The sequence below is a fragment of the Danio rerio genome, chromosome 19 (genome assembly GCF_049306965.1).
Source record: "Danio rerio strain Tuebingen ecotype United States chromosome 19, GRCz12tu, whole genome shotgun sequence".
Classification (NCBI taxonomy): domain Eukaryota; kingdom Metazoa; phylum Chordata; class Actinopteri; order Cypriniformes; family Danionidae; genus Danio; species Danio rerio.
In genome coordinates, this window is record NC_133194.1 from 13,413,890 (window position 1) to 13,429,727 (window position 15,838).

At 33.1% G+C, this 15,838-nt stretch overlaps 1 protein-coding gene across 7 annotated transcripts in view; it reads right to left on the minus strand.

Annotated features, from left to right (window-relative positions):
• The window catches only part of ncaldb (neurocalcin delta b), a 29,059-nt gene extending 13,757 nt beyond the window's left edge, over positions 1–15,302 (minus strand). For 2 of the 7 annotated variants that reach the window (XR_012394546.1, XM_009294100.5), the window contains exons 1-2: positions 15,136–15,302; positions 6,451–6,487 (exon numbers count right to left, since the gene is read on the minus strand). The gene's annotated coding sequence lies outside the window, so the exon portion shown is untranslated. 7 annotated transcript variants of the gene reach the window in all.
• Positions 15,303–15,838: the final 536 nt, after the last annotated feature.

Genomic DNA, 15,838 nt, shown 5'->3' on the forward strand with positions numbered 1-15,838 from the left:
TAGATAGATAGATAGATAGATAGATAGATAGATAGATAGATAGATAGATAGATAGATAGATAGATAGATTTCAAAATATTTGTTAATGGAAACTTATTTTAAATGATTCAAACTTAACTTTATTTAAAAAAAAACAAATGCACCCTTGGTAAGCAAAAGACCCCCCCCCCCCCCAAAAAGTACATAAATCTTACCCCAAACCTTTAAATGTGTAATTATCTTTAACAAAGTCAAACTGAAAATAAATTATGTGAACAAAAAGACCCACAGATACTTTATTATGTTGTGTTGTCAAAGTTTACATACAGTATTCAACTATTTAACCTTCTTCAAATGCTGTACCAGTTGTAATGTCTTCACTAAAACAAACTGCCTTCTGTGTTCACCATCCAAATGTCACACAAAACCCAATGCTGCTTCCTCGCACTCACTGACGCACACAGACATTTTGGGCTTTCAAGTTTTATGGGGAAGTCCCACAGACATAATGATCTTGATACTGTACACACTGTATATTCTGTTCTTTTCCCCCAACATTACCCCTGAACTCAACCCTCAAAGAACACGAAATACTTCATTCTCAATGACTTATAAACCATTTTCGGGAGCACTTTATTTTGATGGTCCATTAGAGTATTAGTAGACTGCCTTCTGTAGACTGTCAACTTACAGTAACCCTAACCCCAACCTAACAGTCTACTTACAATCCAATGAGAATTAGTTTGCAATGTAACTTAAATTCAACAAGCGAACCATCAAAATAAAGTGGGACCCCATTTTCCTCATGGGGGACCAAAAAAAAGCACAGCAGGCCCTTTTGTCCATGGCAGAGTTTAGTGTCTGTTTGGAAAGATGGAGTGAGCACACGGATAAAAGCATCGTGATCCATCATTAGAGTTTAATTGTTTAAGGGATAAGCAGCATTTGTGTTACGTTCCAGCGGTCGTCATGATAACAGACAGTCTGATCGCTCTTTCCATCAAGCACGAACCAGCTGTGCCGGAATTAGTCATTTTTGTATTATAAATGCACCACAATTCAACGGTGGCAACAGTTCAATCAAACAATATGAAGCTGCGGCAACACTTTACTTGGTTACAGTTTATTTTAAGGAGCACCTATGATCAACTTTTGTAAGCTGTTTGGACAGAACTGTGCAGGTATAGCGTGTCCACTGTCATATTGGAGTGACATAAACACCACAAGACTCTTTATTTAAAATGTACTGACGTTAAAATAGGATACAAATCCCAGTGATTTTGAGATCCACTGCAATGTCCTGGAGGCGTGCGGATTCACAGCCCACTGAATTAATTGACAGGTGCCATGTTTCTATAATAAAATGAATACTTATGTCCACAGAACTTTTTTTTTTTTTGCAAAGAAACAGGAATTAAAACATGTCACCACTCTCTGGTTTTAGCTGCACCTTAATAATTAATTTCATAAGTTTAAAACGTGACAAGGGGCAGTCACTTTTATGGACAGAATTTCAAGGCGCAGCCTTGGGCTGGAAGGGGTCCGGTTCGGGGACTACAAGATTTCATCTCTGTTATTCACAGACAATGTTGTTCTGTTGGCTTCATCAAACATGGACCTTCAGCATGCACTGGGGCAGTTTGCATGTATGTGTGTGTGTGTGTGTGTGTGTGTGTGTGTGTGTGTGTGCTGCAAAGAGTATTTGTGTGAAACTCATAATTTCAGAAAGGTTTGAATAAATTCCACAACAAATACATCAGATTAACTCTAGACCTTATTTCAGCTTCATCCGTGTCTGTCTCTATCACTGACTGCTGTTTATCTGACATAACGCATGAGAAACAGACACGCACGTCAGAACAGCGGGCGGGAAGAACCAGCTCATTTAGGTATAAAACAATAGTCCTCAGACACTAAAATATACCAATTCTACATTATATAATAAATCTGATATGTATTTTGAGCTGAAACTTTATAGACACATTCTGGAGACTAAAATAAGTGCCCTTTAAAATGTAACTAGTTACAGTGTAACTATTCAATTAACTACTGAGTAAAATTAATTAACTACTAGTACTTACTATACGGTTGAGGTTAGAATGTGGGTTGTTTAGGGTTGGTTGTAATCATGTACCTACTGTATGCATAATACATTGTAATTACTATAGTAAGTGCATGGGATATGTGTAACTACGTGACCTTAAAGTGTTACAGTAAGTACACGGAACGTGTAAAGAAAACCTTAAATAGTTACTGATGCTAATATGCAGGAGTGTGTTCAAATTGCAAAAGGATTCAGATATTACAAAATAAACCTTTCAAATAAGCTCTTGATAGTAAACGCTAGTTAGTGCATTAAATAACATCAAGAGCAGGATGTTTGTTGACATTTGACATCAGCTATGATGTTAATGTTTGCTTAAATATTCAGTTTTAAGCTAACATATGTATTTTATGCAATTAGCGTTCGACTTTATTAGACTATTAGTTACTTTTGATATCAATAAGTTATTGAATTATTGAACTAAAAACTGACCATCACCTAAGATGAATAGATGTTTTACATGAACAGATGTAGTGGATGTATAAAGCAGTAAATATCCTGCATGTTAAAGGCCAGATTAAGAAGTGAAAATGATTATGTTTGAAAATAACAAGCCAATCTTACAAAATACATAATATGTACTTTTATTTTCATTAAAATATCCAGAAACCACTAAACAGTGTTATATATTTTGCTGTCTTATGGACTTTTACATTATCCCAAATGTTTTGAAGAATGTTCATATCCAAAGAAGTAATTGATTTTAACTAGTAATACAGTGTCTTCACTTTTAGCCACACTTCAAACCATGTCTTGAATACATTAGCTCAACCATTAACATAATTTCTGAAGACCACGACTTTCATGATTCCATGAGTCACTGCATCATCAAACTTCACCTTTGTTTGTGATGAATATGCGCCTTCTAGTGGTGAAAATGACATACTGGTCCTTTAATAAAGAAAAGGCCATGCAATGCGTATGTCAGGGGTTTGTTTGTGTCTGTTAACAGACTTTTGGGTGGTCAATGACATCACTTGTGATCTGTCCTCAAGACAGGCCATGTTCTTGAGGACCTGAGCTTAGCTCGTAATAATAAAGCAGAGCCGCTGGGTTGGGGATCAGCGATGTTCTTGGACTCTATTTCTAGGGTCAAGAGCTCAAAGATCTCTGTCTCAAATTAACTCTAAGACTCTTAAAGACGTCATGGTTATATAACAGCAGAGCACAGGCGACTGCAGGTGGACAAGAGATGCTGACGTCCCCTCAGTGAGCCCAGGACAGGTGACACTAAACACCAAACAAGCTGTTTTCAGCAGCTATGATTAGCCATGCTGGAAGAGAACAAATGCTAAGTAATATAATATAAAGAAGCTCATTACTGTAAGTCCAAGATGAGGATTAAAAAGTGATTAAAAAGTGACAAAAGTTGGTGATATTAATAGCAGAAAAATACAGAAAAATAAATATGATTTAAACTCATTTTCAAAAAGTATCATAACTAGGAACAATTGTTTACACTGTTTTAATTAAAAATAATACTGAAATAAAATAAAAATGACATTTTACATGAAATATTCAAACTATTGATGCCTTGGAAGCCAAGTGACTTTCATTTATTAAAACAAATAAAAATAAATTAAAGTGAAATAATATTTAAAAGCGATCACATTAATTTTGTCAATGTTGTATATATTTATTTATCCATAATGACACGGGACAGTTATATAGATAAATTTATCTAGCAGTCAACAAAAAAGAAAAATTAGAAACATTTAATGACAAATACATGCAAATTAGCATTATATAACCATTACTTTAGCAAATAAGCTTATATTCAAGTGGTAAAATACTAAAATATCAATACAAAAATTAAAACGAAGGATAAATATGAACAAAAATGTTTAAAAATGAACAAATAAATAAACTAAAATTACCCTAAACTTAAATATTAGATGCAACAAACTTGTTAGATAAATAGTAAAATTAGATAATACGATACCTTTGCTAACTAACCAAATTTGAATTTCCAAAATGTACCAAAATCCATCTCTCTATACTTTTTCAAAACCTTTCATTCTTAACTTCTGTTATCTGAAGCCAATCTCAAAGCATGTCTTTTACCAGCTTTACTGCTATCCAGGTTATATAAGAAAGAGAAAGACAGCATCGAAAACGTTTGCAAGCTGAAATCAAATCGACATCTCCATATAAACAGTGCTGAATTTTTAACCCACCCATTTTCACTCTCGTCTTTCGTCTTGCATCAGCCCACAACAGCCAATTTATCAACTAATGACTCTGTTGACAAGTCTTGAAAAGCATGGGCTGTCAAAGCCAGAAATAAACTCTCGTATCAGCAGACGAACAAATAATGAAACAGGATGGTGTGCATCATGTGACAATCGATCGCTCTCCTCTGTTACCATCAACCCTTCAAAACCACACAGGCCGAATCAAAACCACCAGCACTGAAACTCAAGCATGACTGTGGAAAATGTACGTGAGGGGGCTTCAAAAACTCTTCAAATGCTCTTAACGTTTCCTTTTTGGTCACCAAAAGAAACATTTGGCGTTGTTTACAGCGTAAGAAAGAACAGTATTTTCTCGTATGAGTTATCATGGGCTCATCTAGTGACATATTGTGGAAAGTTCCTTCACATATACAGCAAAAGGGTCAATGTGTATCTGCTAAAATCATAAAGAGAGGAGGGAAACACAAAAGAACTTCAAGCGGATTCAGAAATAATGACACAATGGCTTTTTAAAAGTGCACAATTATACCCAAAGGGTCTAGATTTTATAGTCCCTGCAGTATTTGAGGCAATGTTTATGCCATTTACTGTTGCTTTGCTTTCAAAATACAAACAACAATCTTGTGAATTTTGTTGATTTCAAGGTGCTATGTAATTTATTTAAAGGAAACACTAAAGGAGAAACTTAGATTCTAACCTCTTAACCCACTATATTTACCCTCTACCACAGGGTGTTGACATGATATTTATGTTCATTTCCCTGCCACTGTCTCTTTTAGACCAACATTGAACTTTTTTTTTGTTGGAAAGGGAAGACCTTAGTTTAGCCAATGATGTGCTTTGGGTAAGTCACATGACGTGCAGTGTTTTATGTGGCGCAATTTCTGACAGACTGGAGTTTAGTGTAAGTAGCTGCTGAATGCAAATAAAAACATCAATAAAAACAAAGGATCAACTCAAGCCATAACTCTATATAGTCATAATGACATATACACAATTCAGAATGTTTTGGTTTGATCAAATTAGTTTTCTGTAAATCAATTAAATGTGTGTGTTGCCAAATGGCAACACTGTGCAATAGTGAAATGTGCAATGATGCAATAGGTTAGCTATAGCTAGCAAGGTCAGCTGTGATCTTTTAAGTTGTAACAATAACAACATGAATGCTAGTAATGTATTGTTGATTATTTGTATGTTAATGGCACTTGCATGATGGCTTAAATCACATTTTAAAGGCAATACTTTTAAAATAAATACAAGGAAGAGTGTATTAGTGAGGACCACCATGTTATATGGTCATTTAAAAAAAGAAAAGGATCTTCCTCCGCATGGATGTGAGGACGTGATGGGTTTCAGTGACCATGAGAATGATGCAGATTGGACATTTGATAAGAGCAGTGATGGAGACAGTTCAGGTAAGTTAGATCTGAGGCAGATAGGACAGACATAGTATATAGTATAATATACATTGTTAGCTAGTAGCTACATCATTCTGATGCATCTGGATATATTAGACTTGTTTTTTATTTGTTATAATATTTACTGGAGGAAATATTTATAGCTACTGTATGTTGTATACATGATCACACAATATTATGCTTGTTTTCAATAATATTCAGCAAAAAAGAATGGAATAAATGAAAGCTGTTTGAATATCGGTTGTTGGAAAGTATGTATAAGGTGTCATTTATAAGTTCTGTGATAAAGCTTTTAATACTGCAACACCAATTAAATCATTCAAAACAACAAAATTAATAATTATAAGGAAAATTTAACATTTGAAATTTCTAAGTTAGATCCACTGTTGGACATTGTTGCCATGGCAACATATCAAAAAGTACCTTAAAAAACAAAATCCCCCTAATTTTTAGTACTGCACTTCAAGTTTAGCCATTCTAAGAAAAGTTAAACAGAAAAATGTTTAGTATATATATATCATATTGCATGCAGTAGAGGACTTTCACACAAACGACTAAAATGACCAAAATACACAACTCTAAATAATGTGTACTATAGTAAATTCATTAGAATTTGAAAGTTATGCTAATATATGTTGGTTGAATATAATGTCTATGTGTTAATCAATGTATCCACTCAATTACAGTTAAGTGCTTTCATCATAAAACTAAAAGCTTAAAGTGCTAAATTACTATTTATTTCCTATTTACTCACCCTCAAGTAGATCCAAACCTTTATGAGTTGTTTTTTTCTGTTGAGCACAAAAGAAGATATTTTGAAGAATGTTAGAAACTGGTAATAATAAACTTCCATAGAAGGAAAAACAAATGTTATGGTAGTCAGTGGTTGGTTACTTCTTTTGTGTTCAACAGAAAAAAGAACTCAAACAGATTTGTGACAAGTGGAGGATGAGTACATGATGAGTATTGTTGGGTGAACTATCCCTTAAATGTCATCTCACAAAAAACAGTATTAAGAAACTAAGAGCATATACAGTTGAAGTCAGAAATATCTTTTTTAAATGTTTTCCAAATTATGTTTAACAGAGCAAAGAAATTTAAACAGAATGTCTGATAAAATTGTTTCTTCTGGAGAAAGTCTTATTTGTGTTATTTTGGCTAGAATAAAAGCAGTTATTCATTTTTTAAACACCATTTTAGGGACAAAATTATTAGCCCCTTTTAAGCTATATTTTTTCTCGATAATCTACAAAACAAACCATCGTTATACAAGATCTTGTCTAATTATCCTAACCTGCCTAGTTAACCTAATAAATCTAGTTAAGCCTTTAAATGTCCCTTTAAGCTGTTTAGAAGTGTCTTGAAAAATATCTAGTAAAATATTATTTACTGTCATCATGGCAAAGATAAAATAAATCAGTTATTAGAAATGAGTTATAAAAACTTTTATGTTTAGAAATATGTTGAAAAAAATCTTCTCTCCGGTAAACATAAATTGAGGAAAAAAATAAACAGGCGCGCTAATAATTCTGACTTTAACTGTATGTGTATATATATAGTCGATTTATATAAACATCATATATTAAAAAAAAAAAAAAAAAAATATATATATATATATATATATATATATATATATATATATTTTTTTTTTTATTTATTTATTTTTTTTTTTTATATATGACGTTTATATAAATCGACTGCAATACGATTGTAAAAACACTGCTTTACACTAGTGTCAATATTTAAATAAATTAAAAATTCCCCATATTGTTATTTTTTCCAGTTTAAGCCTGATCTGAGCTTTCTTTGTATTCTCACAACTCTGTATATAAGAACAAATAGAAGTTCAGTCATTCTAAAACTGTAGCATGCTCAGTTTAGCTATGGATGTCACATAGCTATAAACTTCATGCAACCTTTGCAGGACTGTTGGTTTATGTGGCTTTGTTTTGGTCAGCATTTACCACTGTTTGCACTTTATATCTGTTCTATGCTGACAACAGAATAAATGCCACATCCAGAATAAATTAAGCACTTTTAAAACCATTTAGTACAGTTTTCCTCCTAGTCATGTGACTGTAGCAGATTTTCATTTGCATTAGTATTACAATCGTGGACTCTAAACCAATAAAAAAAATGTATAGGTATAATAAAATAAACAAAATTGGGAGAGTAGACAAATATAAAAGGATGATAACGTGTACAGTATACTTCAAAATGAGGTTTCAATAATGCATAAATAATAATAGTTAAAGCATTAACAGCAACAGTAGAGAACCAACTACATTTGTTGGCATAAAAATACAACTGAACTTTATTAGCCCCATTAAAACAGTTACAACCTTTGAGTTATTCAACATTAAGAAATTAACATCACCCAAGATTAATAAATGTAAATCTTCTGTTTATTTTAGTTAACCTATGTATTTATAAAGCATTAACAAACAAAATACCTATTAGGCTTCATTTAAACAACATCTCAGGCATGTCATAGACCAGACTAACATGTAAAAACATGTATATGTAAGAAAATAAATCACCTATTAATACTTTAATAATTTAGTGCTATAAAATAAATTTCTAAATTTCTTAAAAGGTAATCTTAAAGTTTACATATTATTTAAAAAGAATTTACATAATTTTGTGCCTCTAAGAACAATATCGTACATGTTCCTTGTCATAGTATATATTTGAATATTGGCATGTCTTCAAAAAATCAATATTGCATGCATTGCAAATTTTTGTTTGTTTGTGCTTCTTTTCTTGTGGATATCTAAAAATCGTAAGTCAAGATAAATTAAGTTAAGATCCAAAATTAAGCTCTTGTATTCAGAAAAACTTTCTAACTTCAAATCACAAAAAAATGTCAGCAATACATAAAAATGCCCATGAAATTCAATACAAGGGCCAAAACAGTCTCAAGAATATGGATAAAATTGCTGTTTTTCTTGATCATTTTCACAATTGCAAAACTCATTTCATACAACAGATCAATAAACAAAACGTTTATAATAATTTAACTTGTAAAGATCTAACAAATGCCCTGCACAACAGTTACAAGTCTCTCAACAAAACAAAGTATATTTTATTGGTGAGCATTTTTTGAATAAAATGGTTAATTAAACTCTTCAATGACCCATTCATAAAAACATGCACTTGCTTAACTTACATATTAATACACTGACTCGCCAACACTTCCTTTTTTCAACATTGCAAAACCTATTTGAACTCTAACAACCATATGGCGTTATTAACCTTTCTTAAGAGTTTGACACATTCATCTTATGAACAAAAATGTCTCAATAAAATTACTAAATCCTTCGGAAATTATTTTAGAGGAGGGATTTAGCCAATTTTATCTCTATGGCTAATCGGGTCCATTTTTTGGCCACGAGGGCTGGTGTCCCTAGCTGCGTGCACTCTCAGCAGTCTCACTTTTTTCATTTATTTATTTGACCATAGCCTCACTCTTTTTATTCATTAATTTGCCGCAGCTCGTCTCTTTCTATTTATTTTCTCGTAGCCTGCAGGTTAATGATGAAGTAACATTCTACCTCAAACAGCGGCACCTTAGCGAATATATAAGAATTTGAATAATTAATATTAATGAATATTACACATGCCTAATGAAAATCAGATGATTCACTACATTAATGAATCTGACATAACTTGATCAGAAATCAAGGGGAGAAAAAGATTAAGCCATCAATAGAAAGTAATACTGTGGTTAAAAGAGTCTTGCAGATAACATTGCAATACTTATTTTTTATTCTAAACGCACTGACTTTACAGTGCCATTGTGGTCCAGTGGTCAGTACGTTGCGTTTCAGAGCCGCTGACCTAAGTTGGAACCTCACCTGAGTAAATTATCATTTTTACTTTTACATTTTTTTGTGTTAAGACATATAAAACTGTTTGGGTTACTTGTGTAGGTGTACATATTTTATTTTTTTGTGTGACCACCATTACAAAGGACTGGATATCTTTAAAGAATTTTGCACAGAATATATATTCAGATATTGCAGGAAAGGACATTGTGATGTTTTAAAGAATAGTGTTGGAGATTTAGCTATTTAATGTTCTCATATTTATGAAAAAAAAGTTCTAAAGCAGCTGGTTTCTTGAAAAAGACGTGATGGTGTCATTAGAAACTGAATGGAAATGATGCTATTTTATTATAGTCAGTTGTGAACTGAGGTGGGTTGGTCTAAGGCTTGAAACTCCAGGGCTGAGAAGGAGTCCCATTCCGGCCCTGCTATATAGTATATATTATTAAAGTCTGCATGAACTGGAGGTAGCTGCAGACTTTAATCTTAGTATTTCCAGCTGAAACACATTGTTGAGTAGGGGTTGAGTTTTTAAATGTACCTGTCATCTTTTACTTACAGCCAACTAATGGTAAAAGGGGCGTGGCTGAGCACATTTAGTCATCAAATAAGCATATTTAATCATCAAACTGACATCATTAGAGAAGCGCTGCCATTTAAGAGCGAAGCAAATAGTTAGATTTTGATTAAAGATTACCAAAACAGTTTTAACCTTAAGACTGACAATGTATGCCAGCAAAATAATCAAAATTTTAAACTTTAATTTCATGCAGACTTTAATTGGTGAAGCTAATTATACTAATATTGGATCTCTAGAGAGATTACATTTTAAATCCACTTATTGGAGGCATATTAACTGCATAAAACTTCCAATGCACCAAATTATTTTCTGTAACGTGAAAACATTGTTGCATTTTCTTTAGCTAACTATCTAACAAATCTCTCTCGCTCTCTCCTTGTACCTGCAGGATTAACTCAAGGTTCTGCAGGGCTAATCTGAAGCAGTAGGATATAAATATAGACTCGTGTGTGTGTGTTATGTAAGGCCCACTAAATATCTTATACCAGGACTTGGCGATAAAGAAAACACAAGTGTATTGGATTCCACTGGTAATGTGCTTTTGTGTAAATCATAAGTAAGTTGTACTATTCATCACAGTGGAGATACATATGCAACAGTGAGACTGGCCAAATAGTAAACGAACGAAACTAAACATTCAGTATAAAATAATTCTGCATGAATGTATAAGTCTGTGATTATAGTAGTGTCAGGTCTATCAGGTCCTTGATGCCTTCAGGAATTGGTTCTAAAGCACTGTGAAATAAGAAGAGTATGCGTGAATAATGTTTCTGTGAGTATAAGCAGTTGAAAGCTAAAATAAATGACCTTATGAACGTCTCACTTATGAGAAAAATTCAGCGAATGCACTTGAAAGTAGTTATAAATATCACACACTCTCGGCTGACATTTTTTACCCAATGCTAAGGTCGTTAAAGGTCCATATTTCCTGTCAGAAGAAACTGCAAATCCATTAATACCCCATCTTTTGACATGAAACATGTTGTGTCAAGTTCAAATGTAAACGTCCAGCCATCAATCTAAAAGCGTTCACTTTTTTTGGTAAACTATCCCAGCTTGACCTCCATATATCTGTGAGAACGACACCGACCGCCATCGCTAGACAATTCCAGCACATGCTCTTCGTGTAAATATTTGCAGAGCTGCTATTTTTGGAAGCATTTTTTTGTACCGTTTACAGTTTTAAATCGTGGTCAATTGGAGCTAAAGTGACGGGACACTTCAGATGATGAAAACAAACAGGAAATGCTTTTATATTACAGCCTCTTTGGCCATAAATTGAATGTAGAGGAACTCAAGTGCGAAATCACTATCGCTCAATACTACGATTCAATATAATGTAATTATTACTGTTCTCGGCTGCTGTCGCTGGAGTTTAGCATTACAGTAACCCTCCGCCTCATTAAAAACACATACAGTCAATCCAAACACTCACTCAAAAGCTCCCAAGATCTAGACAAGTGACACTAAAGGCTTTCAGCATGATCTGAATCTTAGAGAAGATGGAGGCAGTCTCTATATATATACTGTCTACAATCTGTTGTTAGTTGCACAAATGAACCAAGTTATTCTTAGATTGCATTGGTCATCATGCTGATTCCAATATCAAACCATACAAGTGTTAATTACTGGAACAAGACTTTATGATTAATACTCTAGAGATGAGACTATTATTATTCATGCTTTCCCTGAAAGCATTTAGCTTTCTGGTAATCAGTTATTAAATAAGATGCTTTATATGCAAACAATGGTGGTAAGTGGTTGTAAACAATTTATTTGGGCTGAAATTAAACAAACAAATTAAGTTAAAAGTTACCTAATTTAATTTGTTTGTTTAAATTCAACCCATATACAGAAGTCAGAATTATTATGGAGAAAAAAATTGCTTAAAGGGGCTAATAATTTTGACCTTAAAATGGCTTTGAAAAAATTAAAAACTGCTTCTATTCTAGCCGAAATAAAACAAATAAGACTTTTTCCAGAAAAAAAAAAATATTATCAGACATGCTGTGAAAATTTCCTTTCTGTGTTAAATGTCATTTGGGAAATATTTAAAAAAGAAAAAAAATTCTAAGGGGGCCTTCATTGTTTGCAACAATTTTGCAGACATCATTTTTCAGCTTGTCAAAATAAAGACCATTCTAGATTGTTTAATATTTATATGTCTTTAAACAATAAAATATTAAAGTGATTATTCAAAATATTTTATTTAAAACACAGATATTAAAAACTGAAGCAATTTTTTAAATAGGCCTAAACTCTGACTGTTACCTTAAAAATCTATTTGACCTGATTTTACCCATAAAATTTACTTTGTTGAAAGAATTACTATAATTTTGATATTTAAGATATATAAAAAAATATTGGAATTACAGATTATAAATTATAGTTTTTACTTTATTTTTAAGGATGCAATTCTACATTAATCTACACAGACAGATATATAGATAGATAGATAGATAGATAGATAGATAGATATATAGATAGATAGATAGATAGATAGATAGATAGATAGATAGATAGATAGATAGATAGATAGATAGATAGATAGATAGATAGATAGATAGATAGATAGATAGATAGATAGATAGATAGATAGATAGATAGATAGATGGGGCAAGGGACAATTTCTATCTGTCTATTTATCTGTCTGTCTGCTGTCTGTCAGATTTTTTTATAAAGATGTACAATACAATATTAAAACTTAAAATGTTCTTCAAATGATAAGAAACCAAAAGTGGTTCAGTCACTTTTTGAAGCTTTATTTCAGAGTGCACACTTTGATGTCAGGTCAGCCACCCACAGACTCTATGAATTGAATTGATGTTTTCATTATCAACACTGTTCCAAAGAAGCTTTTGAAAGAAAATGGCCCTACAAGCCAAACACAAGCAAAGATTACGATGGCAAAGTAAAACCTTCACCTCCAGTGACCCTACCTCCGCGTAGATGATGTGATTCGATTTCACCTGTTGGACCTCGTGTAGTCGCCAGCTTTCTTTCCTCTTTTCTTCCCTCTCTCTATCAACTGTGAATGTCGGCAGCTCTTGACAGGAAGCTCTTTAAACAGACACTCCCCTCTGCATTTATTTCCTTCTCTCTCTCTCTCTTTCTCTTGCTCTCTTTCTCTCTGGGGCTTTACAAAACTCTCCCACAAAGCCAAGCGTCTCTGTTTCCACATCCCTACAGGCCGTCACAAATTTCCAAGCGCCCACTTGCGTCTTTTCTGACAGACAGTACATGCGCCAAAACCTTTCTCCCCGAGCGGTATGTGTGTTTTCTGTTACATCAAACAACCTACATGCATGCCACAACAATGCAAAGAGAAAAAAAAGTCTCTCAACAACTTCCTGCAACCTGAGATGTTTTGTTAAGTGTTCTGAGAAAATGCCTGTCATTTAGCCTTGGTTCCCAGTGATACTTTAACTGACTTTATCTCATTCCTCTATTTTTTATTATTATTTTTTTTGTACAGCACTAATAATCAACTACTCATTAAAGAGAATTAAGTCATTTCAAATGGCTTGTTTCCTCTTTCACATTAATCCATGTGACTGTAAAGGAATGGGCCTTATACATGTTCCTTCTTGTTCAAACTACTTATATAAAATGAGCTGAAACAACACAATTCTTGAGATTTTTTTGGGGAAAACTTAATTATTTAATGTCCAATTCACTTGTATTTGTTAAGTGAACTTAATCGATTTGTGTTGGGAGAACTTGAATGTATTGTGCACTAAAAAAAAAAAATTGTCCAAAATTGTTGCAAATAATTTATTTGTTGAAATGTTGAAACATAATTTATATGTTCAACTTAATTTGTTTGTTTAAATTTAACCCAAATTAATTGTTTTCAGCCACTTAACTTAAAAAATCCAAGGAATCATCTTTAAATATTTTTTTCAGTGTGTGGAAACCTGCATTTTCTTTGCAGTGCAGTGTGTATAAAAGCATGTATAAAGGTGGTGCTGTTTTTATACTATTAAATGCTTGCATTGACTTTTTAAAATGGAATTCATGAGCTCATATTAATCGCATGGGCTATTAGAGATTGGACTTTCCTTTATGCATTTAGTTTGCATTTAACACTTAACAACAATATCACTTACTAGTACTAGTCATTGCTTTACTGTTTTTCCTGTTTGTCTGATTTAAAAACCTTAATCTTTTCATGCCATTTATACTCTGGTGAGCCAAAGTGCTGCCATTATCCTCATTTGTACACCACTTTAGATAAAATAGTCTACTAAATGTAAATGTAATCTATGTATTGCAATCCAACATGTTGTTTATAGACACTATTTAAGCTATATCTAATTCTGAAATTCCAAACACTTCAGTATATACACTTTAAAAATGCAGGGGTGCACACAATTCATTTATGTTGAGCCAAGACAAATCCATTAAGTTATTGTTTCTAATGTAAGAAGATTAACCATAAAACAATTAAGTTTCCCCTGAAAATCTCCAGAATTGTTTCATTTCAGTGCATTTTTTAAGACGTAGTTTGAACAAGCAAGACATTCTTAAAAATAAAGGTAGTTTTTGTGCCATAGGAGAACCATTTTTGGTTTGTGAACCATTTCTTCATAAAGTGACATTTTAATAAAAATAAAAAAAAATGGATGTTAAAGTTCTTCATGGAACAAATTATGTCTAGGAAGAACTGTTACTTTCAAGAGTGCAAGTTATCACTTCTTAAATCAGGCAATGTTCCCTTCTCTAAGCCTTATGTTCCAGGATTTATCCAAAGCCAAATGATCTGAAATCCACTCAGGGCGATCACCGTCCAGCACACTGTCAGTTACCGGATTCTCAATGGAAGTTTGGAATAAAACTGATTTTAGAAAGAGTTCAGATTGTTGCATCCTGTTCGCTTTAAAGCAACACCTTCCTTCCAATCACCCAAGCCTAGCAGAGAAATCTCTTTTCAATTTCACATCCTCTTCTCCGCATCAGTGCATGTAACACCACTGAGACTTCACCTGCAAGAAAAGCAGCAAAACATGAACAAAAATAAAAGAGAACTCACCTCAGGTGGTTGTTGTGTTGTTGTGCCGTGAGATTTTAGATGGCCATAACCCGGGGAGCTCCACAGGGAAGAGGCGTTTGGTTGCCTCGGTGTTGATTTGCAGCCACAGGTATCAGGAACAAGCTTTGATGCAACCAGCAGCTCCAACGAAACACTCCACAAGACTCACTCGCAGCTTAGTTCAGAGCACCAAACTGCCTCCCACAGTGACGTCAAAGCTGCTGGTCACATGACCTGCCTGAGAAGCCTATGAGAGACTCAGTTGCTCTGGCAACAAGAATCCAGCATTGACTCTTGCTGCCACTTGCAAGCCAAAAAAAATGCAACTGTTAACTATAAAACTTTATTACAGAAATAAAAAAAGATGAAAACTAAAAGTTACTATATTTATTATATTATAATACTTTTAGAGCCTTCTTCTTTTTAAATGTAATTTGATGTAATCATTGCAGATATTTTTTCCTTTACAAATTGTAAACTTGATTTATATTATATGGATTACTATATGCTTACAGTTAAATTAATAGTTTTATACAGTGCATGCAAATTTTGTGCAAAAAAAAGTATTTGCATTGCTTTTAGAATGTAATTAAACATCTGTAAATATACAATAACACTGTTAAAACCCTACACATGGCCTTTACAGTGTGATATTGTTAAAGTTAGGGACATATGTGAAGTGAGACCAACTAAAAAAAACATT